We start from the raw sequence: 24,129 nt of genomic DNA, 5'->3' as shown, positions 1-24,129 counted from the left end.
CGTTGTCTCACTTGTTCACAGGACTTCATGATCCCAAGAGACTGTCCATGTCCAGCTATTTGTGGTTGTCTGCATCTGGAATTCTTTTTTAATGGTTGTGTATTCATTTGGAACTTTGTTACAGGTAAGTATACATTCAGCTTCTTTTCATGCATTGACTTTCTTCTTTGTCTTATTCACAGGACCTCGTGATCCCAAGAGAATATACATCAACTGTATATGGTTGTCTGAATCTGGAACTCTGGCTTACTGGCTTTTTTTCATCTGCAACTGTGTAACAGGTAAGTATACATTCAGTTTCTTTTCATGTATTGACTTTCTTCTTTGTCTTGTTTACAGGACCTCATGATCCCAAGAGACTATTCATCTGCATCTGGATTTTTTGTCTTATTGGCTGTGTATTCATCTGCAACTGTGTTAAAGGTAAGTAAACATTCAGTTTCTTTTTATGTTTTGATTTTCTTCTTTGTCTTACTTGTTTACAGGACTTCATGATCCCAAGAGGCTATCGATGTCCAGCTGAATTTGGTTGTCTGCATCTGGAATTCTTTCTTACTGACTGTGTATTCATCTGCAACTGTGTATCAGGTAAGTATACATTCAGTTTCTTTTCATGTTTTGATTTTCTTCTTTGTCTGACTTCTTGACAGGACTTCATGATCCCAAGAGGCTATCGATGTCCAGCTGTATGTGGTTGTCTGCATCTGGAATTCTTTCTTACTGGCTTTGTATTCATCTGCAACTGTGTAACAGGTAAGTATACATTCCATTTCTCTTCATGTATTGACTTTTTTTGTCTTGTTTACAGGACTTCATGATCCCAAGAGGCTATAGATCTCCAAGTGTTTGCCGTTGTCTGCATCTGGAACTCAATCTGACTGACTTTCTATTCATCTGCAACTGTGCAACAGGTAAGTATACATTCCGTTTCTTGACTTCCGTTTCCGTTTCTTGACTTCCGTTTCTGACTTTCTATTCATCTGCAACTGTGCAACAGGTAAGTATACATTCAGTTTCTTTTCATGTTTTGACTTTCTTATTTTTCTTACTTGTTCACAGGACTTCATGATCCCAAGAGACTGTCCATGTCCAGCTGTATGTGGTTGTCTGCATCTGGAATTCTTTCTTACTGACTGTGTATTCATCTGCAACTGTGTAACAGGTAAGTATACATTCAGTTTCTTTTCATGTTTTGATTTTCTTCTTTGTCTTACTTCTTGACAGGACTTCATGATCCCAAGAGGCTATCGATCTCCAAGTGCTTGCCGTTGTCTGCATCTGGAACTCAATCTAACGTACTTCCTATTCATCTGCAACTGTGTAACAGGTAAGTATACATTCAGTTTCTTTTCATGTATTGACTTTCTTCTTTGTCTTGTTTACAGGACCTCATGATCCCAAGAGACTATGCATCAACTGTATATGGTTATCTGCATCTGGAACTCTGGCTTACTAGCTTTTTTTATTCATCTGCAACTTTGTAACAGGTAAGTATACATTCAGTTTCTTTTCATGTATTGACTTTCTTTTTGTCTTGTTTACAGGACTTCATGATCCCAAGAGGCTATCGATGTCCAGCTGTATGTGGTTGTCTGCATCTGGAATTCTTTCTTACTGACTTTCTATTAATCTGCAACTGTGTAAAAGGTAAGTATACATTCAGTTTCTTTTCATGTATTGACTTTCTTATTTGTCTTACTTGTTGACAGGACTTCATGATCCCAAGAGGCTATCGATCTCCAAGTGCTTGCCGTTGTCTGCATCTGGAACTCAATCTGACTGACTTTCTATTCATCTGCAACTGTGCAACAGGTAAGTATACATTCCGTTTCTTGACTTCCGTTTCTGACTTTCTATTCATCTGCAACTGTGCAACAGGTAAGTATACATTCAGTTTCTTTTCATGTTTTGACTTTCTTCTTTTTCTTACTTGTTCACAGGACTTCATGACCCCAAGAGGCTATCGATCTCCAAGTGTTTGCCGTTGTCTGCATCTGGAACTCAATCTGACTGACTTTCTATTCATCTGCAACTTTGTAACAGGTAAGTATACATTCCGTTTCTTTTCATCTGCAACTGTGTAACAGGTAGGTATACATTCCGTTTCTATTCATGTATTGACTTTTTTTTTGTCTTGTTTACAGGACCTCATGATCCCAAGAGACTATTCATCTCCAGCTGTTTGCCGTTGTCTGCATCTGGAACTCAATCTGACTGACTTTCTATTCATCTGCAACTTTGTAACAGGTAAGTATACATTCCGTTTCTTTTCATCTGCAACTGTGTAACAGGTAGGTATACATTCAGTTTCTTTTCATGTATTGACTTTCTTTTTGTCTTGTTTACAGGACTTCATGATCCCAAGAGGCTATCGATGTCCAGCTGTATGTGGTTGTCTGCATCTGGAATTCTTTCTTACTGACTTTCTATTCATCTGCAACTGTGTAAAAGGTAAGTATACATTCAGTTTCTTTTCATGTATTGACTTTCTTATTTGTCTTACTTGTTGACAGGACTTCATGATCCCAAGAGGCTATCGATCTCCAAGTGCTTGCCGTTGTCTGCATCTGGAACTCAATCTGACTGACTTTCTATTCATCTGCAACTGTGCAACAGGTAAGTATACATTCCGTTTCTTGACTTCCGTTTCTGACTTTCTATTCATCTGCAACTGTGCAACAGGTAAGTATACATTCAGTTTCTTTTCATGTTTTGACTTTCTTCTTTTTCTTACTTGTTCACAGGACTTCATGACCCCAAGAGGCTATCGATCTCCAAGTGTTTGCCGTTGTCTGCATCTGGAACTCAATCTGACTGACTTTCTATTCATCTGCAACTTTGTAACAGGTAAGTATACATTCCGTTTCTTTTCATCTGCAACTGTGTAACAGGTAGGTATACATTCCGTTTCTATTCATGTATTGACTTTTTTTTTTGTCTTGTTTACAGGACCTCATGATCCCAAGAGACTATTCATCTCCAGCTGTTTGCCGTTGTCTGCATCTGGATTTTACATTTTATTGGCTGTGTATTCATCTACAACTGTGTTATAGGTAAGTATACATTCCGTTTCTTTTCATGTATTGACTTTCTTCTTTGTCTTACTTGTTCACAGGACTTCATGATCCCAAGAGGCTATAGATCTCCAAGTGTTTGCCGTTGTCTGCATCTGCAACTCAATCTGAATGACTTTTTATACATCTGCAACTGTGCAACTGGTAAGTATACATACCGTTTCTTTTCATCTGCAACTGTGTAACATGTAAGTATACATTCAGTTTTTTTTCATCTTTTGATTTTCTTCTTTGTCTTACTTGTTCACAGGACTTCATGATCCCAAGAGGCTATCGATCTCCAAGTGTTTGCCGTTGTCTGCATCAGGATCTCAATCTGACTGAATTTATATTCATCTGCAAATTTGTAACAGGTAAGTATACATTCAATTTCTTTTCATGTATTGACTTTCTTCTTTGTCTTCCTTGTTCACAGGACCTCGTGATCCCAAGAGGCTATCGATGTCCAGCTGTATATGGTTGTCTGAATCTGGAACTCTGGCTTACTGGCTTTTTTTCAACTGCAACTGTGTAACAGGTAAGTATACATTCAGTTTCTTTTCATGTATTGGCTTTTTTTTTTTGTCTTGTTTACAGGACCTCATGATCCCAAGAGGCTATCGATGTCCAGCTGTATGTGGTTGTCTGCATCTGGAATTCTTTCTTACTGACAGTGTATTCATCTGCAACTGTGTTACAGGTAAGTATACATTCAGTTTCTTTTCATGTATTGACTTTCTTCTTTGTCTTACTTGTTCACAGTACTTCGTGATCCCAAGAGACTATAAATCAACTGTATATGGTTGTCTGAATCTGGAATTCTGGCTTACTGACAGTGTATTCATCTGCAACTGTGTTACAGGTAAGTAAACATTCAGTTTCTTTTCATATTTTGATTTTCTTCTTTGTCTTACTTGTTTACAGGACCTCATGATCCCAAGAGACTATTCATTTCCACCTGTTTGCCGTTGTCTGCATCTGGATTTTATGTCTTATTGGGTGTGTATTCATCTGCAACTGTGTTTCACGTAAGTATACATTCAGTTTCTTTTCATATTTTGATTTTCTTCTTTGTCTTACTTGTTCACAGGACTTCATGATCCAAATAGACTGTCCTTGTCCAGCTGTATGTGGTTGTCTGCATCTGGATTTTATGTCTTATTGGCTTTGTATTCATCTGCAACTTTGTAACAGGTAAGTATACATTCAGTTTCTTTTCATGTATTGACTTTTTTTTTGTCTTATTTACAGGACCTCATGATCCCAAGAGATTATTCATCCACAGCTGTTTGCCGTTGTCTGCATCTGGATTTTACGTCTTATTGGCTGTGTTTTCATCTGCAACTGTGTAATCGGTAAGTAAGCATTCCGTTTCTTTTCATGTATTGACTTTCTTCTTTGTCTTACATGTTCACAGGACCTCGTGATCCCAAGAGACTTTTCAACCGCATCTGAATTTTTCGTCTTATTGGCTGTGTATTCATCTGCAACTGTTTTACAGGTAAGTAAACATTCAGTTTCTTTTCATATTTAGATGTTCATCTTTGTCTTGTTCACAGGACTTCATGATCCCAAGAGGCTATCGATCTCCAAGTGTTTGCCTTTGTCTGCATTTGGAACTCAACCTGACTGACTTTCTATTCAACTGCAACTGTGTAACAGGTAAGTATACATTCAGTTTCTTTTCATGTATTGACTTTCTTCTTTGTCTTACTTGTTCACAGGACCTCGTGATCCCAAGAGAATATTCATCTGCATCTGGATTTTTCATCTTATTGGCTTTGTATTCATCTGCAACAGTGCAACAGGTAAGTATACATTCAGTTTCTTTTCATGTATTGACTTTCTTTTTATCTTGTTTACAGGACCTCATGATCCCAAGAGAGTATTCATCTCCAGCTGTTTGCCGTTGTCTGCATCTGGAACTCAATCTGTCTGACTTCATATTCATCTGCAACTGTGTAACAGGTAAGTATACATTCAGTTTCTTTTCATATATTGTCTTTCTTTTTTGTCTTACTTATTCACAGGACCTTGTGATCCCAAGAGTTTATACATCAATTGTATATGGTTGTCTGAATCTGGAACTCTGGCTTACTGGCTTTTCTTTATCAGCAACTGTGTAACAGGTAAGTATACATTCAGTTTCTTTTCATATTTTGATTTTCTTCTTTGTCTTGTTCACAGTACTTCATGATCCCAAGAGTCTGTCCATGTCCAGCTGTATGTGGCTGTCTGCATCTGGAATTCTTTCTTTCTTGCTGTGTATTCATCTGCAACTGTGTAACAGGTAAGTGTACATTCAGTTTCTTTTCGTATTTTGATTTTCTTCTTTGTCTGTCTTGTTCACAGGACTTCATGATCCCAAGAGGCTATCGATCGCCAAGTGTTTGCCGTTGTCTGCATCTGGATCTCAATCTGACTGACTTTCAATTTATCTGCAACTGTGTAATCGGTAAGTAAGCATTCAGTTTCTTTTCATGTATTGACTTTTTTATTGACTCATGATCCCAAGAGACTATTCAACTCAAGCTGTTTGCCGTTGTCTGCATCTGGATTTTACGTTTTTTGGCTGTGTATTCATCTGCAACTGTGTTATAGGTAAGTATACATTCAATTTCTTTTCATATTTTGATTTTCTTCTTTGTCTTACTTGTTGACAGGACGTCATGATCCCAAGAGAGTATTCATCTCCAGCTGGTTGCTGTTGTCTGCATCTGGATTTTTTTTTCTTTTTGGCTTTGTATTAATCTGCAACTGTGTTACAGGTTAGTATACATTCCGTTTCTTTTCATCTGCAACTGTGTAACAGGTAAGTATACGTTCAGCTTCTTTTCATGTATTGACTTTCTTTTTGTCTTGTTTACAGGACTTCATGATCCCAAGAGGCTATCGATGTCCAGCTGTATGTGGTTGTCTGCATCTGGAATTCTTTCTTACTGACTGTGTATTCATCTGCAACTGTGTAACAGGTAAGTATACATTCAGTTTCTTTTCATGTTTTGATTTTCTTCTTTGTCTTACTTGTTGACAGGACTTCATGATCCCAAGACACTTTCCATGTGCAGCTGTATGTGGTTGTCTGCATCTGGAATTCTTTCTTACTGGCTGTGTATTCATCTGCAACTGTGTAACAGGTACGTATACATTCAGTTTCTTTTCATGTATTGACTTTCTTTTTGTCTTCTTTACAGGACTTCATGATCCCAAGAGATTGTCCATGTCCAGTTGTATGTGGTTGTCTGCATCTGGAATTCTTTCTTACTGGCTGTGTATTCATCTGCAACTGTGTAACAGGTAAGTATACATTCCGTTTCTTTTCATCTGCAAATGTGTAACAGGTAAGTATACATTCAGTTTCTTTTCATATTTTGATTTTCTTCTTTGTCTTACTTGTTGACAGGACTTCATGATCCCAAGAGACTATTCATCTGCACTGGATTTTTCGTCTTATTGGCTGTGTATTCATCTGCAACTGTGTAACAGGTAAGTATACATTCAGTTTCTTTTCATGTATTGACTCTCTTCTTTGTCTTGTTTACAGAACCTCATTATCCCAAGAGACTATTCATCTGCATCTGGATTTTTCATCTTATTGGCTGTGTATTCATCTGCAACTGTGTGACAGGTAATTAAGCTTTCAGTTTCTTTTCATGTATTGACTTTCTTCTTTGTCTTGTTTACAGGACCTCATGATCCCAAGAGACTATACATCTGCACCTGGATTTTGCACCTGGATTTTACATTCAATTTCTATTCAAGTACTGACTTTCTTTTTTGTCTTGTTTACAGGACCTCATGATCCCAAAAGACTATTCATCTCCAGCTGTTTGCCGTTGTCTGCATCTGGAATTTTTTCTTACTGACTGTGTATTCATCTGCAACTGTGTAATCGGTAGAAAAGCATTCAGTTTCTTTTGTTTACAGGACCTCATGATCCCAAGAGACTATTCATCTCCAGCTTTTTGCCGTTGTCTGCATCTGGATTTTTCGTGTTATTGGCTGTGTAATCATCTGCAACTCTGTTACAGGTAAGTAAACATTCAGTTTCTTTTGATGTTTTGATTTTCTTCTTTGTCTTACTTGTTCACAGGACTTCATGATCCCAAGAGGCTATCGATCTCCAAGTGTTTGCCGTTGTGTGCATCTGGATCTCAATCTGACTGACTTTCTATTCACCTGCAACTGTGTAAACGGTAAGTAAGCATTCAGTTTCTTTTCATATTTTGATTTTCTTCTTTGTCGTGTTGACAGGACTTCGTGATCCCAAGAGGCTATCGATCTCCAAGTGTTTGCCGTCGTCTGCATCTGGATCTCAATCTGACTGACTTTCTATTCATCTGCAACTGTGTAATTGCTAAGTAAGCATTCAGTTTCTTTTCCTGCATTGACTTTCTTCTTTGTCTTGTTTACAGGACCTCATGAGCCCAAGAGACTATTCATCTGCATCTGGATTTTTCGTCTTATTGGCTGTATATTCATCTGCAACTGTGTAACAGGTAAGTATACATTCGGTTTCTTTTCATGTATTGACTTTCTTTTTGTCTTGTTTACAGGACCTCATGATCCCAAAAGACTATTCATCTCCAGCTGTTTGCCGTTGTCTGCATCTGGAACTCAATCTGACTGTCTTTCTATTCATCTGCAACTGTGTAACAGGTAAGTATACGTTCAGTTTCTTTTCATATTTTGATTTTCACTGTCTTACTTGTTCACAGGACTTCATGATCCCAAGAGTCTGTCGATCTCCAAGTGTTTGCCGTTGTCTGCATCTGGATCTCAATCTGACTGATTTTCTATTCATCTGCATCTGTGTAATCGGTAAGTAAGCATTCAGTTTATTTTCATGTATTGACTTCCTTCTTTGTCTTACTTGTTCACAGGATTTTGTGATCCCAAGAGGCTATACATCAACTGTATATGGTTGTCTGAATCTGGAACTCTGGCTTACGTTTTTTTTTTTTTTTTTTTCATCTGCAACTGTGTAACAAGTAAGTATACATTCAGTTTCTTTTCATGTATTGACTTTCTTCTTTGTCTTACTTGTTCACAGGCCTTCATGATCCCAAGAGACTGTCCATGTCCAGCTGTATGTTGTCTGCATCTGGAATTCTTTCTTTCTTGCTGTGTATTCATCTGCAACTGTGTAACAGGTAAGTAAACATTCCGTTTCTTTTCATGTATTAACTTTCTTCATTGTTTTACTTGTTCACAGGACCTCGTGATCCCAAGAGACTATACATCAACTGTATATGGTTGTCTGCATCTGGAACTCTGGCTTACTGGCCTTTTTTTCATCTTCAACTGTGTAACAGGTAAGTATACATTCAGTTTCTTTTCATATTTTGATTTTCATCTTTGTCTTACTCTTTGTCAGGACTTCATGATCCCAAGAGATATTCAAGTCCAGCTGTATGTGGTTGTCTGCATCTGGAAGTCTTTCTTACTGGCTGTGTATTAGTCTGCAACTGTGTAACAGGTAAGTATACATTCCATTTCTTTTCATGTATTGACTTTCATTTTGTCCCTTTCACAGGACCTCATGATCTCAAGAGACTATACATCAACTGTATATGGTTGTCTGAATCTGGAACTCTAGCTTACTGGCTTTTTTTCATCTGCAACTGTGTAACAGGTAAGTAAACATTCACATTCTTTTCATGTATTGACTTTCTTCTTTGTCTTACTTGTTGACAGGACTTCATGATCCCAAGAGGCTATCGATCTCCAAGTGTTTGCCGTTGTCTGCATCTGGATCTCAATCTGACTGACTTTCAATTTATCTGCAACTGTGTAATCGGTAAGTAAGCATTCAGTTTCTTTTCATGTATTGACTTTCTTCTTAGTCTTACTTGTTCACATGACTTCATGATCCCAAGAGACTGTCCATATGCAGCTGTATGTGGTTGTCTGCATCTTGAATTCTTTCTTACTGACTGTGTATTAATCTGCAACTGTGTTACAGGTAAGTAAACATTCAGTTTCTTTTTATATTTTGATTTTCTTCTTTGTCTTACTTGTTGACAGGACCTCGTGATCTCAAGAGACGATACATCAACTGTATATGGTTGTCTGAATCTGGAACTCTGGCTTACTGGCTTTTTTTTCATCTGCAACTGTGTAACAGGTAAGTATACATTCAGTTTCTTTTCATGTTTTGACTTTCTTCTTTGTCTTACTTGTTGACAGGCCCTCATGATACCAAGAGACTATCTATTTCCAACTTTTTGCCATAGTCTGCATCTGGAACTCTGTCGTACTGGCTGTGTATTCATCTGCAACTGTGTAACAGGTAAGTAAACATTCAGTTTCTTTTCATGTATTGACTTTCTTGTTCACAGGACCTCATGATGCCAAGAGACTGTTCATCTCCAGCTGTTTGCCGTTGTCTGTATCTGGATTTTTCTTCTTATTGGCTGTTTATTTATCTTTAACTGTGTAACAGGTGAGTATACATTCACTTTCTTTTCATATTTTGATTTTGTTCTTTGTCTTACTTGTTGACAGGATTTCATGATCCCAAGAGGCTATCCATGTCCAGCTGTATGTGGTTGTCTGCATCTGGAATTCTTTCTTTCTGGCTGTGTATTAATCTGCAACTCTGTAACAGGTAAGTATACATTCAGTTTCTTTTCATGTATTGACTTTCTTTTTGTCTTGTTTACAGGACTTCATGATCCCAAGAGGCTATTGATGTCCAGCTGTATGTGGTTTTCTGCATCTGGAATTCTTTCTAACTGACTGTGTATTCATCTGCAACTGTGTAACAGGTAAGTATACATTCAGTTTCTTTTCATGTTTTGATTTTCTTCTTTGTCTTACTTGTTGACAGGACTTCATGATCCCAAGAGGCTATCGATCTCCAAGTGTTTGCCATTGTCTTCATCTGGATTTTTCGTCTTATTGGCTGTGTGCTCATCTGCAACTGTGTTACAGGTAAGTATACATTCAGTTTCTTTTCATGTATTTACTTTTTTCTTTGTCTTACTTGTTCACAGGACTTCATGATCCCAGGAGACTATACATCAACTGTATATGGTTGACTGAATCTGGAACTCTGGCTTACTGGCTTTTTTTCATCTGCAACTGTGTAACAGGTAAGTATACATTCAGCTTCTTTTCATGTATTGACTTTCTATTTTGTCTTACTTGTTCACAGGACTTCATGATCCCAAGAGTCTGTCCATGTCCAGCTGTATGTGGTTGTCTGCATCTGGAATTCTTTCATAATGGCTGTGTATTCATCTCCAACTGTGTAATCGGTAAGTAAGCATTCAGTTTCTTTTCATGTATTGACTTTCTTTTTTTCTTGTTTACAGGACCTCATGATCCCAAGGTAAGGTAAGGTGCACATATTTTTCACTGTACAGTGCACATTGTACAGCGAAAGGTATCCTCCGTTGTCTGCATCTGGAACTCAATCTGACTGACTTTCTATTCATCTGCAACTGTATAACAGGTAAGTATACATTCAGTTTCTTTTCATGTATTGACTTTCTTTTTGTCTTGTTTACAGGACCTCATGATCCCAAGAGGCTATCGATCTCCAGCTGTATGTGGTTGTCTGCATCTGGAATTCTTTCTTACTGACTGTGTATTCATCTGCAACTGTGTAACAGGTAAGTATACATTCAGTTTCTTTTCATGTTTTGATTTTCTTCTTTGTCTTACTTCTTGACAGGACTTCATGATCCCAAGAGGCTATCAATCTCCAAGTGCTTGCTGTTGTCTGCATCTGGAACTCAATCTAACTAACTTCCTATTCATCTGCAATTGTGTAACAGGTACGTATACATTCAGTTTCTTTTCATGTATTGACTTTCTTTTTGTCTTCTTTACAGGACTTCATGATCCCAAGAGATTGTCCATGTCCAGTTGTATGTGGTTGTCTGCATCTGGAATTCTTTCTTACTGGCTGTGTATTTATCTGCAACTGTGTAACAGGTAAGTATACATTCCGTTTCTTTTCATCTGCAAATGTGTAACAGGTAAGTATACATTCAGTTTCTTTTCATATTTTGATTTTCTTCTTTGTCTTACTTGTTGACAGGACTTCATGATCCCAAGAGACTATTCATCTGCACTGGATTTTTCGTCTTATTGGCTGTGTATTCATCTGCAACTGTGTAACAGGTAAGTATACATTCAGTTTCTTTTCATATTTTGATTTTCTTCTTTGTCTTACTTGTTGACAGGACTTCATGATCCCAAGAGACAATTCATCTGCACTGGATTTTTCGTCTTATTGGCTGTGTATTCATCTGCAACTGTGTAACAGGTAAGTATACATTCAGTTTCTTTTCATGTATTGACTTTCTTCTTTGTCTTTTTTACAGGACTTCATGATCCCAAGAGGCTATCGATCTCCAAGTGTTTGCCGTTGTCTTCATCTGGAACTCAATCTGACTGAATTCTTATTAACAATTACAGAGTTGCAGATGAATAGAAAATCAGTTTCTTTTCATGTATTGACTTTCGTTTTTGACTTGTTTACTGGACCTCATTATCCCAACACTTTGTCCATGTCCAGCTGTATGTGGTTGTCTGCATCTTGAATTCTTTCTTAATGGCCGTGTATTCATCTGCAATTGTGTAACAGGAAAGTATACGTTCAGTTTCTTTTCATGTATTGACTTTCTTCTTTGTCTTACTTGTTCACAGGACTTCATGATCCCAAGAGACTATTCATCTGCATCTGGATTTTTCGTCTTAATGGCCGTGTATTTATCTGCAACTGTGTAACAGGTAAGTATACATTCAATTTCTTTTCATATTTTGATTTTCTTCTTTGTCTTACTTGTTTACAGGACCTCATTATCCCAAGAGTCTGTATATTTCCAGCTGTATGTGGTTGTCTGCATCTGGAACTCAATCTGACTGACTTTCTATTCATCTGCAACTGTGTAACAGGTAAGTATACATTCAGTTTCTTTTCATGCATTGATTTTCTTCTTTGTCTTACTTATTCACAGGACTTCATGATCCCAAGAGACTATACATCAACTGTATATGGTTGTCTGAATCTGGAACTCTGGGTTACTGGCTTTTTTTCATCTGCAACTGTGTAACAGGTATGTATACATTCAGTTTCTTTTCATGTATTGACTTTCTTCGTTGTCTCACTTTTTCACAGGACTTCATGATCCCAAGAGACTGTCCATGTCCAGCTATTTGTGGTTGTCTGCATCTGGAATTCTTTCTTAATGGCTTTGTATTCATCTGCAACTGTGTAACAGGTAAGTATACATTCAGCTTCTTTTCATGTATTGACTTTCTTCTTTGTCTTGTTTACAGGACCTCATGATCCCAAGAGACTATTCATCTGCATCTGGATTTTACGTCTTATTGGCTGTGTATTCATCTGCAACTGTGTTACAGATAAGTATACATTCAGTTTCTTTTCATATTTTGATTTTCTTCTTTGTCTTACTTGTTCACAGGACTTCATGATCCCAAGAGGCTATCAATCTCCAAGTGTTTGTCGTTGTCTGCATCAGGATCTCAATCTGACTGACTTTCTATTCATCTGCAACTGTGTAACAGGTAAGTATACATTCAATTTCTTTTCATGTATTGACTTTCTTCTTTGTCTTACTTGTTCACAGGACCTCGTGATCCCAAGAGACTATACATCAACCGTATATGGTTGTCTGAATCTGGAACTCTGGCTTACTGGCTTTTTTTCAACTGAAACTGTGTAACAGGTAAGTATACATTCAGTTTCTTTTCATGTATTGACTTTCTTCTTTGTCTTGTTTACAGGACCTCATGATCCCAAGAGACTATCCATGTCCAGCTGGATGTGGTTGTCTGCATCTGGAATTCTTTCTTACTGGCTTTGTATTCATCTGCAACTTTGTAACAGGTAAGTATACATTCAGTTTCTTTTCATGTATTGACTTTCTTTTTGTCTTGTTTACAGGACTTCATGATCCCAAGAGGCTATCGATGTCCAGCTGTATGTGGTTGTCTGCATCTGGAATTCTTTCTTACTGACTGTGTATTCATCTGCAACTGTGTAACAGGTAAGTATACATTCAGTTTCTTTTCATGTTTTGATTTTCTTCTTTGTCTTACTACTTGACAGGACTTCATGATCCCAAGAGGCTATCGATCTCCAAGTGTTTGCCGTTGTCTGCATCTGGAACTCAATCTAACTTACTTCCTATTCATCTGCAACTGTGTAACAGGTAAGTATACATTCAGTTTCTTTTCATGTATTGACTTTCTTCTTTGTCTTACTTGTTCACAGGACTTCATGATCCCAAAAGTCTGTCCATGTCCAGCTGTATGTTGTCTGCATCTGGAATTCTTTCTTACTGACTGTGTACTCATCTGCAACTGTGTAACAGGTAAGTATACATTCAGTTTCTTTTCATGTATTGACTTTCTTTTTGTCTTGTTTACAGGACCTCATGATCCCAAGAGACTGTCCATGTCCAGCTATTTGTGGTTGTCTGAATCTGGATTTTACGTTTTATTGGCTTTTTTTCATCTGCAACTGTGTAACAAGTAAGTATACATTCCGTTTCTTGACTTCTGTTTCCGTTTCTTGACTTCCATTTCCGACTTTCTATTCATCTGCAACTGTGCAACAGCTAAGTATACATTCAGTTTCTTTTCATGTATTGACTTTATTCTTTCTCTTGTTTACAGGACCTCATGATCCCAAGAGACTATCCATGTCCAGCTGGATGTGGTGGTCTGCATCTGGAATTCTTTCTTACTGGCTTTGTATTCATCTACAACTGTGTAACAGGTAAGTATACATTCCGTTTCTTGACTTCTGTTTCCGTTTCTTGACTTCCGTTTCTGACTTTCTATTCATCTGCAACTGTGCAACAGGTAAGTATACATTCAGTTTCTTTTCATGTTTTGACTTTCTTCTTTTTCTTACTTGTTCACAGGACTTCATGACCCCAAGAGGCTATCGATCTCCAAGTGTTTGCCGTTGACTGCATCTGGAACTCAATCTGACTGACTTTCTATTCATCTGCAACTGTGTAACAGGTAAATATACCTTCAATTTCTTTTCATGTATTCATTTTCTTCTTTGTCTTACTTGTTCACAGGACCTTGTGATCCCAAGAGACTTTTCAACTGTATCTGGATTTTTCGTCTTATTAGCTGTGTTTTCATCTGCAACTGTGTTACAGGTAAGTAAACATTCAGTTTCTTTTCATGTATTGACTTTCTTCTTTGTCTTACTTGTTCACAGGACTTCATGATCCCAAGAGGCTATCGATCTCCAAGTGTTTGCCGTTGTCTTCATCTGGAACTCAATCTGACTGACTTTGTATTCATCTACAACTGTGTAATCGGTAAGTAAGCATTCAGTTTCTTTTCATGTATTGATTTTCTTCTTTGTCTTACTTGTTCACAGGACTTCATGATCCCAAGAGACTATCCATGTCCAGCTGTATATGGTTGTCTGCATCTGGAACTCTGGCTTACCGGCTTTTTTTTTCATCTGCAACTGTGTAATAGGTAAGTATACATTCAGTTTTTTTTCATGTATTGATTTTCTTCTATGTCTTACTTGTTGACAGGACTTCATGACCCCAAGAGGCTATCGATCTCCAAGTGTTTGCCGTTGACTGCATCTGGAACTCAATCTGACTGACTTTCTATTCATCTGCAACTGTGTAACAGGTAAGTATACATTCAGTTTCTTTACATGTTTTGACTTTCTTCTTTGTTTTACTTGTTCACAGGACTTCATGATACCAAGAGGCTATCGATCTCCAAGTTTTGGCCGTTGTCTGCATCTGGAACTCAATCTGACTGACTTTCTATTGATCTGCAACTGTGTGACAGGTAAGTATACCTTCAGTTTCTTTTCATGTATTGATTTTCTTCTTTGTCTTACTTGTTCACAGGACTTCATGATCCCAAGAGGCTATAGTTCTCCAAGTGTTTGCCGTCATCTGCATCTGGAACTCAATCTGACTGACTTTCTATTCATCTGCAACTGTGTAATCGGTAAGTAAGCATTCAGTTTCTTTTCATGTATTGACTTTCTTCTTTGTCTTACTTGTTCACAGGACTTCATGATCCCAAGACACTGTCCATGTCCAGCTGGATGTGGTTGTCTGCATCTGGAATTCTTTCTTACTGGCTTTGTATTCATCTGCAACTTTGTAACAGGTAAGTATACATTCAGTTTCTTTTCATTCATTGACTTTTTTCTTTGTCTTACTTGTTCACAGGACTTCATGATCCAAAGAGGATATCGATCTCCAAGTGTTTGCCATTGTCTGCATCTGGATTTTCCGTCTTATTGGCTGTGTATTCATCTGCAACTGTGTAATCGGAAAGTAAGCATTCAGTTTCTTTTCATGTATTGACTTTCTTCTTTGTCTTACTTGTTCACAGAACCTTGTGATCCCAAGAGACTATACATCAACTGCATATGGTTGTCAGCATCTGGAATTCTTTCTTTCTGGCTGTGTATTAATCTGCAACTCTGTAACAGGTAAGTATACATTCAGTTTCTTTTCATGTATTGACTTTCTTTTTGTCTTGTTTACAGGACTTCATGATCCCAAGAGGCTATTGATGTCCAGCTGTATGTGGTTTTCTGCATCTGGAATTCTTTCTAACTGACTGTGTATTCATCTGCAACTGTGTAACAGGTAAGTATACATTCAGTTTCTTTTCATGTTTTGATTTTCTTCTTTGTCTTACTTGTTGACAGGACTTCATGATCCCAAGAGGCTATCGATCTCCAAGTGTTTGCCATTGTCTTCATCTGGATTTTTCGTCTTATTGGCTGTGTGCTCATCTGCAACTGTGTTACAGGTAAGTATACATTCAGTTTCTTTTCATGTATTTACTTTTTTCTTTGTCTTACTTGTTCACAGGACTTCATGATCCCAGGAGACTATACATCAACTGTATATGGTTGACTGAATCTGGAACTCTGGCTTACTGGCTTTTTTTCATCTGCAACTGTGTAACAGGTAAGTATACATTCAGCTTCTTTTCATGTATTGACTTTCTATTTTGTCTTACTTGTTCACAGGACTTCATGATCCCAAGAGTCTGTCCATGTCCAGCTGTATGTGGTTGTCTGCATCTGGAATTCTTTCATAATGGCTGTGTATTCATCTCCAACTGTGTAATCGGTAAGTAAGCATTCAGTTTCTTTTCATGTATTGACTTTCTTTTTTTCTTGTTTACAGGACCTCATGATCCCAAGGTAAGGTAAGGTGCACATATTTTTCACTGTACAGTGCACATTGTACAGCGAAAGGTATCCTCCGTTGTCTGCATCTGGAACTCAATCTGACTGACTTTCTATTCATCTGCAACTGTATAACAGGTAAGTATACATTCAGTTTCTTTTCATGTATTGACTTTCTTTTTGTCTTGTTTACAGGACCTCATGATCCCAAGAGGCTATCGATCTCCAGCTGTATGTGGTTGTCTGCATCTGGAATTCTTTCTTACTGACTGTGTATTCATCTGCAACTGTGTAACAGGTAAGTATACATTCAGTTTCTTTTCATGTTTTGATTTTCTTCTTTGTCTTACTTCTTGACAGGACTTCATGATCCCAAGAGGCTATCAATCTCCAAGTGCTTGCTGTTGTCTGCATCTGGAACTCAATCTAACTAACTTCCTATTCATCTGCAATTGTGTAACAGGTACGTATACATTCAGTTTCTTTTCATGTATTGACTTTCTTTTTGTCTTCTTTACAGGACTTCATGATCCCAAGAGATTGTCCATGTCCAGTTGTATGTGGTTGTCTGCATCTGGAATTCTTTCTTACTGGCTGTGTATTTATCTGCAACTGTGTAACAGGTAAGTATACATTCCGTTTCTTTTCATCTGCAAATGTGTAACAGGTAAGTATACATTCAGTTTCTTTTCATATTTTGATTTTCTTCTTTGTCTTACTTGTTGACAGGACTTCATGATCCCAAGAGACTATTCATCTGCACTGGATTTTTCGTCTTATTGGCTGTGTATTCATCTGCAACTGTGTAACAGGTAAGTATACATTCAGTTTCTTTTCATATTTTGATTTTCTTCTTTGTCTTACTTGTTGACAGGACTTCATGATCCCAAGAGACAATTCATCTGCACTGGATTTTTCGTCTTATTGGCTGTGTATTCATCTGCAACTGTGTAACAGGTAAGTATACATTCAGTTTCTTTTCATGTATTGACTTTCTTCTTTGTCTTTTTTACAGGACTTCATGATCCCAAGAGGCTATCGATCTCCAAGTGTTTGCCGTTGTCTTCATCTGGAACTCAATCTGACTGAATTCTTATTAACAATTACAGAGTTGCAGATGAATAGAAAATCAGTTTCTTTTCATGTATTGACTTTCGTTTTTGACTTGTTTACTGGACCTCATTATCCCAACACTTTGTCCATGTCCAGCTGTATGTGGTTGTCTGCATCTTGAATTCTTTCTTAATGGCCGTGTATTCATCTGCAATTGTGTAACAGGAAAGTATACGTTCAGTTTCTTTTCATGTATTGACTTTCTTCTTTGTCTTACTTGTTCACAGGACTTCATGATCCCAAGAGACTATTCATCTGCATCTGGATTTTTCGTCTTAATGGCCGTGTATTTATCTGCAACTGTGTAACAGGTAAGTATACATTCAATTTCTTTTCATATTTTGATTTTCTTCTTTGTCTTACTTGTTTACAGGACCTCATTATCCCAAGAGTCTGTATATTTCCAGCTGTATGTGGTTGTCTGCATCTGGAACTCAATCTGACTGACTTTCTATTCATCTGCAACTGTGTAACAGGTAAGTATACATTCAGTTTCTTTTCATGCATTGATTTTCTTCTTTGTCTTACTTATTCACAGGACTTCATGATCCCAAGAGACTATACATCAACTGTATATGGTTGTCTGAATCTGGAACTCTGGGTTACTGGCTTTTTTTCATCTGCAACTGTGTAACAGGTATGTATACATTCAGTTTCTTTTCATGTATTGACTTTCTTCGTTGTCTCACTTTTTCACAGGACTTCATGATCCCAAGAGACTGTCCATGTCCAGCTATTTGTGGTTGTCTGCATCTGGAATTCTTTCTTAATGGCTTTGTATTCATCTGCAACTGTGTAACAGGTAAGTATACATTCAGCTTCTTTTCATGTATTGACTTTCTTCTTTGTCTTGTTTACAGGACCTCATGATCCCAAGAGACTATTCATCTGCATCTGGATTTTACGTCTTATTGGCTGTGTATTCATCTGCAACTGTGTTACAGATAAGTATACATTCAGTTTCTTTTCATATTTTGATTTTCTTCTTTGTCTTACTTGTTCACAGGACTTCATGATCCCAAGAGGCTATCAATCTCCAAGTGTTTGTCGTTGTCTGCATCAGGATCTCAATCTGACTGACTTTCTATTCATCTGCAACTGTGTAACAGGTAAGTATACATTCAATTTCTTTTCATGTATTGACTTTCTTCTTTGTCTTACTTGTTCACAGGACCTCGTGATCCCAAGAGACTATACATCAACCGTATATGGTTGTCTGAATCTGGAACTCTGGCTTACTGGCTTTTTTTCAACTGAAACTGTGTAACAGGTAAGTATACATTCAGTTTCTTTTCATGTATTGACTTTCTTCTTTGTCTTGTTTACAGGACCTCATGATCCCAAGAGACTATCCATGTCCAGCTGGATGTGGTTGTCTGCATCTGGAATTCTTTCTTACTGGCTTTGTATTCATCTGCAACTTTGTAACAGGTAAGTATACATTCAGTTTCTTTTCATGTATTGACTTTCTTTTTGTCTTGTTTACAGGACTTCATGATCCCAAGAGGCTATCGATGTCCAGCTGTATGTGGTTGTCTGCATCTGGAATTCTTTCTTACTGACTGTGTATTCATCTGCAACTGTGTAACAGGTAAGTATACATTCAGTTTCTTTTCATGTTTTGATTTTCTTCTTTGTCTTACTACTTGACAGGACTTCATGATCCCAAGAGGCTATCGATCTCCAAGTGTTTGCCGTTGTCTGCATCTGGAACTCAATCTAACTTACTTCCTATTCATCTGCAACTGTGTAACAGGTAAGTATACATTCAGTTTCTTTTCATGTATTGACTTTCTTCTTTGTCTTACTTGTTCACAGGACTTCATGATCCCAAAAGTCTGTCCATGTCCAGCTGTATGTTGTCTGCATCTGGAATTCTTTCTTACTGACTGTGTACTCATCTGCAACTGTGTAACAGGTAAGTATACATTCAGTTTCTTTTCATGTATTGACTTTCTTTTTGTCTTGTTTACAGGACCTCATGATCCCAAGAGACTGTCCATGTCCAGCTATTTGTGGTTGTCTGAATCTGGATTTTACGTTTTATTGGCTTTTTTTCATCTGCAACTGTGTAACAAGTAAGTATACATTCCGTTTCTTGACTTCTGTTTCCGTTTCTTGACTTCCATTTCCGACTTTCTATTCATCTGCAACTGTGCAACAGCTAAGTATACATTCAGTTTCTTTTCATGTATTGACTTTATTCTTTCTCTTGTTTACAGGACCTCATGATCCCAAGAGACTATCCATGTCCAGCTGGATGTGGTGGTCTGCATCTGGAATTCTTTCTTACTGGCTTTGTATTCATCTACAACTGTGTAACAGGTAAGTATACATTCCGTTTCTTGACTTCTGTTTCCGTTTCTTGACTTCCGTTTCTGACTTTCTATTCATCTGCAACTGTGCAACAGGTAAGTATACATTCAGTTTCTTTTCATGTTTTGACTTTCTTCTTTTTCTTACTTGTTCACAGGACTTCATGACCCCAAGAGGCTATCGATCTCCAAGTGTTTGCCGTTGACTGCATCTGGAACTCAATCTGACTGACTTTCTATTCATCTGCAACTGTGTAACAGGTAAATATACCTTCAATTTCTTTTCATGTATTCATTTTCTTCTTTGTCTTACTTGTTCACAGGACCTTGTGATCCCAAGAGACTTTTCAACTGTATCTGGATTTTTCGTCTTATTAGCTGTGTTTTCATCTGCAACTGTGTTACAGGTAAGTAAACATTCAGTTTCTTTTCATGTATTGACTTTCTTCTTTGTCTTACTTGTTCACAGGACTTCATGATCCCAAGAGGCTATCGATCTCCAAGTGTTTGCCGTTGTCTTCATCTGGAACTCAATCTGACTGACTTTGTATTCATCTACAACTGTGTAATCGGTAAGTAAGCATTCAGTTTCTTTTCATGTATTGATTTTCTTCTTTGTCTTACTTGTTCACAGGACTTCATGATCCCAAGAGACTATCCATGTCCAGCTGTATATGGTTGTCTGCATCTGGAACTCTGGCTTACCGGCTTTTTTTTTCATCTGCAACTGTGTAATAGGTAAGTATACATTCAGTTTTTTTTCATGTATTGATTTTCTTCTATGTCTTACTTGTTGACAGGACTTCATGACCCCAAGAGGCTATCGATCTCCAAGTGTTTGCCGTTGACTGCATCTGGAACTCAATCTGACTGACTTTCTATTCATCTGCAACTGTGTAACAGGTAAGTATACATTCAGTTTCTTTACATGTTTTGACTTTCTTCTTTGTTTTACTTGTTCACAGGACTTCATGATACCAAGAGGCTATCGATCTCCAAGTTTTGGCCGTTGTCTGCATCTGGAACTCAATCTGACTGACTTTCTATTGATCTGCAACTGTGTGACAGGTAAGTATACCTTCAGTTTCTTTTCATGTATTGATTTTCTTCTTTGTCTTACTTGTTCACAGGACTTCATGATCCCAAGAGGCTATAGTTCTCCAAGTGTTTGCCGTCATCTGCATCTGGAACTCAATCTGACTGACTTTCTATTCATCTGCAACTGTGTAATCGGTAAGTAAGCATTCAGTTTCTTTTCATGTATTGACTTTCTTCTTTGTCTTACTTGTTCACAGGACTTCATGATCCCAAGACACTGTCCATGTCCAGCTGGATGTGGTTGTCTGCATCTGGAATTCTTTCTTACTGGCTTTGTATTCATCTGCAACTTTGTAACAGGTAAGTATACATTCAGTTTCTTTTCATTCATTGACTTTTTTCTTTGTCTTACTTGTTCACAGGACTTCATGATCCAAAGAGGATATCGATCTCCAAGTGTTTGCCATTGTCTGCATCTGGATTTTCCGTCTTATTGGCTGTGTATTCATCTGCAACTGTGTAATCGGAAAGTAAGCATTCAGTTTCTTTTCATGTATTGACTTTCTTCTTTGTCTTACTTGTTCACAGAACCTTGTGATCCCAAGAGACTATACATCAACTGCATATGGTTGTCAGCATCTGGAACTCTGGCTTACCGGCTTTTTTTTTCATCTGCAACTGTGTGACAGGTAACTATACATTCAGTTTCTTTTTATGTGTTGACTTTCTTCTTTGTCTTGTTTACAGGACCTCATGATCCCAAGAGAGTATTCATCTCCAGCTGTTTGCTGTTGTCTGCATCTGGATTTTTTATCTTATTGGCTGTGTTCATCTGCAACTGTGTAACAGGTAGGTATACATTAAGTTTCTTTTAATGTATTGACTTTCTTCTTTGTCTTACTTGTTGACAGGATCTCTTGATGCCAAGATTGTATCTATCTCCAGCTGTTTGCCATTGTCTGCATCTGGAGTTTTCGTCTTATTGGCTGTGTTCGTCTGCAACTGTGTAATCCGAAAGTAAGCATTCAGTTTCATTTCATGTATTGACTTTCTTCTTTGTCTTACTTGTTCAGAGAACTTCATGATCCCAAGAGACTATCCATGTCCAGCTGTATGTGGTTGTCTGCATCTGGAAATCTTTCTTACTGTCTTTGTATTCATCTGCAACTTTGTAACAGGTAAGTATACATTCCGTTTCTATTCATGTATTGACTTTTTTTTTGTCTTATTTACAGGACCTCATGATCCCAAGAGACTATTCATCTCCAGCTGTTTGCTGTTGTCTGCATCTGGATTTTACATCTTATTGGCTGTGTATTCATCTGCAACTGTGTTACAGGTAAGTAAGCTTTACGTTTCTTTTCATGTATTTACTTTTTTCTTTGTCTTACTTGTTCACAGGACCTCGTGATCCCAAGAGACTTTTCAACTGCATCTGGATTTTTCGTCTTATTGGCTGTGTATTCATCTGCAACTGTGTTACATGTAAGTAAACATTCAGTTTCTTTTCATGTATTGACTTTCTTCTTTGTCTTACTTGTTCACAGGACATCATGATCCCAAGAGGCTATCAATCTCCAAGTGTTTGCCGTCGTCTGCATCTGGAACTCAATCTAACTGACTTTCTGTTCATCTGCAACTGTGTAATCGTTAAGTAAGCATTCAGTTTCATTTCATGTATTGACTTTCTTCTTTGTCTTACTTGTTCACAGGACCTCGTGATCCCAAGAGACTACACATCAACTATATATGGTTGTCTGAATCTGGAACTCTGGCTTACTGGCTTTTTTTTTCATCTGCAACTGTGTAATCGGTAAGTATACATTCAGTTTCTTTTCATATTTTGATTTTCTTCTTTGTCTTACTTGTTCACAGGACCTCATGATCCCAAGAGGCTCTCAATCTCCAGCTGTTTGCCATTGTCTGAATCTGGAACTCAACCTGACTGATTTTATATTCATCTGCAACTGTGTAACAGGTAAGTATACATTCCGTTTCTATTCATGTATTGACTTTTTTTTTTGTCTTGTTTACAGGACCTCATGATCCCAAGAGACTATTCATCTCCAGCTGTTTGCCGTTGTCTGCATCTGGATTTTACGTCTTATTGGCTGTGTATTCATCTGCAACTGTGTATTTGGTAAGTAAGCATTCAATTTCTTTTCATGTATTGACTTTCTTCTTTGTCTTACTTGTTCACAGGACTTCATGATCCCAAGACACTGTCCATGTCCAGCTGTATGTGGTTGTCTGCATCTGGAATTCTTTCTTAATGGCTGTGTGTTCATCTGCAACTGTGTAACTGGTAAGTATATATTCAGTTTCTTTTCATATTTTTATTTTCTTCTTTGTCTTACTTGTTCACAGGACTTCATGATCCCAAGACACTGTCCATGTCCAGCTGTATGTGGTTGTCTGCATCTGGAATTCTTTCTTAATTGCTGTGTGTTCATCTGCAACTGTGTAACTGGTAAGTATATATTCAGTTTCTTTTCATATTTTGATTTTCTTCTTTGTCTTACTTGTTCACAGGACTCCATGATCCCAAGAGACTATTCATCTCCGGCTGTTTGCCGTTGTCTGCATCTGGATTTTTCGTCTTCTTGGCTGTGTATTCATCTGCAAATGTGTAACAGGTAAGTATACATTCCGTTTCTATTCATGTATTGACGTTTTTTTGTCTTATTTACAGGACCTCGTGATCCCAAGAGTCTATACATCTCCAGCTGTTTGCCGTTGTCTGCATCTGGATTTTACGTCTTATTGGCTGTGTATTCATTTGCAACTGTGTTACAGGTAAGTAAGCTTTACGTTTCTTTTCATGTATTTACTTTCTTCTTTGTCTTACTTGTTCACAGGACCTCGTGATCCCAAGAGACTTTTCAACTGCATCTGGATTTTACGTCTTATTGGCTGTGTATTCATCTGCAACTGTGTTACAGGTAAGTAAACATTCAGTTTCTTTTCATGTATTGACTTTCTTCTTTGTCTTGTTTACTTGTTCACAGGACCTCGTGATCCCAAGAGACTACACATCAACTATATATGGTTGTCTGAATCTGGAACTCTGGCTTACTGGCTTTTTTTTTCATCTGCAACTGTGTAATCGGTAAGTATACATTCAGTTTCTTTTCATATTTTGATTTTCTTCTTTGTCTTACTTGTTCACAGGACCTCATGATCCCAAGAGGCTCTCAATCTCCAGCTGTTTGCCATTGTCTGAATCTGGAACTCAACCTGACTGATTTTATATTCATCTGCAACTGTGTAACAGGTAAGTATACATTCCGTTTCTATTCATGTATTGACTTTTTTTTTGTCTTGTTTACAGGACCTCATGATCCCAAGAGACTATTCATCTCCAGCTGTTTGCCGTTGTCTGCATCTGGATTTTACGTCCTATTGGCTGTGTATTCATCTGCAA

This window comes from Salminus brasiliensis, chromosome 6 (assembly GCF_030463535.1).
Source record: "Salminus brasiliensis chromosome 6, fSalBra1.hap2, whole genome shotgun sequence".
Classification (NCBI taxonomy): Eukaryota; Metazoa; Chordata; class Actinopteri; order Characiformes; family Bryconidae; genus Salminus; species Salminus brasiliensis.
The sequence above is the reverse complement of the archived record's forward strand: the minus strand, read 5'-3'. Positions refer to the sequence as shown.